Source organism: Myodes glareolus, chromosome 4 (assembly GCF_982192425.1).
Source record: "Myodes glareolus chromosome 4, mMyoGla1.1, whole genome shotgun sequence".
Classification (NCBI taxonomy): domain Eukaryota; kingdom Metazoa; phylum Chordata; class Mammalia; order Rodentia; family Cricetidae; genus Myodes; species Myodes glareolus.
In genome coordinates this window covers 108962268-108964629 of record NC_142029.1, presented here as the reverse complement: position 1 = coordinate 108964629, position 2362 = coordinate 108962268, and the positions used below count along the sequence as shown (strand labels likewise).

The following is a 2362-nucleotide window of genomic DNA, read 5'->3' as shown; positions in this document are numbered from 1 at the left end:
ACCTGGCCAATAAAAGTCTACAGAAGTTTTCAGGGCATGTGATAATTAATTACAAAACAGGTCATGAGTTGGAGAGAGACCAAGAAGGGGTTTATTGAAGGGTTTGGGGGAGGGAAGCTAAATAGGGGATTATGTAATTATAGTATAATCTCAAAAATTAAAACAAATACATTTTTAAAATTCTGTGAAAGTTCATAAGAACAAAGGGAAAGTCAACATTGGCTAGGAAATGCTAGCATTGTTTAAACTTTGTATAATCTTGAAGGTGGTGAAACTTGCCAGGACAGCCAAGAGTCTTGGGAGGGTGACACCACAGGGTATCTTCAGTTAGGTTCTACTTAAAGCTGGAGCTGTCACCTCCGACTTGCTTTCTTTAAGGATTCCACATGCTCAGAAATGGAGGCAACAGTATTTGAATTAAAAAACTTGTCAGTAACACTGTTGTAGAGGTGGTTGCCCTCTGGGATGGTGGCTTGTGAGATTTGTGTTCTCAGGAGGCTGCTGAATCAATCACAATGACCGGCTTATGAAATCACATTTCATAGCTGACTGGAACTGCACAGGGAATAGAGAACAGTGCCAGCTCATGCTGCTCAGAGCTCTCCATGGGCAAGTTACAAGGGGACTCTCATATCACACAGCTGCTGGCTGAGCATGAAACCAGCACAGAAGGCAATTATAGGATTTGAATGTTTAATGGCAAGAGTCTTGATGACCTGATGTATCTATCAGAACTGGTTGCACATATATGCTTTCCAGAAAGATCCAATAATCAGAGTGTGGCTGCCTGTCAAAAACCCTAGCAACTCATCTCACAGAGAATGTAATGTCTCATCAAGCCTCTTTATGATTGGTATTCTTTCCTTTTCTTAGTCTAGAGATGTGGGTCAATGTTAGTGTTTTCGGGCGGTGAAGTGTTTTGTAAAACATGCAGTAATTCTCTACTTTGGTGTAGTCTTTATTCTTATTTACTTCCCTTTTGTATTAATAAATAAGAACATTCTCATGACTTCATAAAAACTTACAGAGGGAAGCTGGTGATGACATAGAGGAATGTGCCCTCTCTATGAGGATGGGGAGGGCCCAAGTCAGCCTTTTCTGCCCGCACCAGTGCTGCTCTGGTTACACTCAGAATCTTCAGGCTAGTGCCACCATGATCTTCTACCGGGACCTCATCAGCCATGACCAGATGTTTTCCTACATCTACAACATCCAGGACATCATGGACATGCTGGGCCTGGAGGTGGAGGGCTAGGTGGTCAGTAGAGCAGAGGGTAACATCGATGACTTGTTCAATTGGGGGAAACATTTTTGCTGAAGGCCCAGAGTGTGAAGGTACTAAAAGTACAGTAGTCGCCTTTGCTGACATTGTCATGAACCACCACTTAAAAGAAACCAACATCACAAAAGAAGCCTACAAAAAGTACATCTTGGATTACATGAAATCACTCAAAAGCAAACCTGAAGAACAGGAAGCAGAAAGAGTAAAGTCTTATGACTGGGACTGCAGCAGAGCAAATCAAGCACATCCTTGCTAATTTTCAATAACTACCAGGTTTTATTGGTGAAAACAAGAATTCAGAAGACATGGTTGCTCTCCTGGACAACCATGAAAATGGTGTGACTCCTTTCATAATTTTCTTTCAGGATGGCTTAGAGATGGAAATACATTAACAAATTGGAACCATCACCTGTCACCATGATTGACTGCTACTTACCATCCACACAACACCAGGACTTAGGACAAATGGGATTGAAGCTACTTTGGGCTTTTATTTTGACAACGATTTATTTGGAGTAGAGACAGTGTTCCTTTTTTTTTCTTTTTAAAGAAAATCACGTCTTTCTTGTAGAAAGTCTAAAAATAAAGTGCATTTAAATTTACTTAAAAATATAAAAGAAAAGCATACAGAAAATCAAATTTTCTATCTCAAATTCCTGGCAAACTGTGTGCTTAGGTTCTATGGAGTACTTTTCCTTTGATTATTGGTAGGTCTCTCTAAACTTGACTGAGTATTTTGACAGAGAAATCTATTTCCCAACTTCATTAGCACATCCATGTGTTGACAGACGTGACTGAGTGGGTAACTGTGTGACACTCACCATCACCAATGACTGTTAGCTAGCGTACTAGAACTTCCCTTGTTTAGAACTTTGTTCAAATAGAATTAAATGACCCTTTGCTATAAATGCTATAGGGCTAAGTCTAATGTTTGTGCTTTAAATTTTTAAATGTTTAAATTTGTGACTATTCTCAATCATGTTAAAATCTAAAATCAGTTTATAAGGGTAAAGAGCTAGCAGAAGAATGCAGTGTAGTAAAGGCCAGAGGAAAGGGGAGACAGATAGGACTGCTCACATT

At 39.7% G+C, this 2362-nt stretch overlaps 1 pseudogene; it reads left to right on the top strand.

The window, feature by feature from the left end:
* The first annotated feature begins 1153 nt into the window (after nucleotides 1-1153).
* Nucleotides 1154-1674, top strand: LOC125400513 (translationally-controlled tumor protein-like; annotated as a pseudogene).
* Nucleotides 1675-2362: the final 688 nt, after the last annotated feature.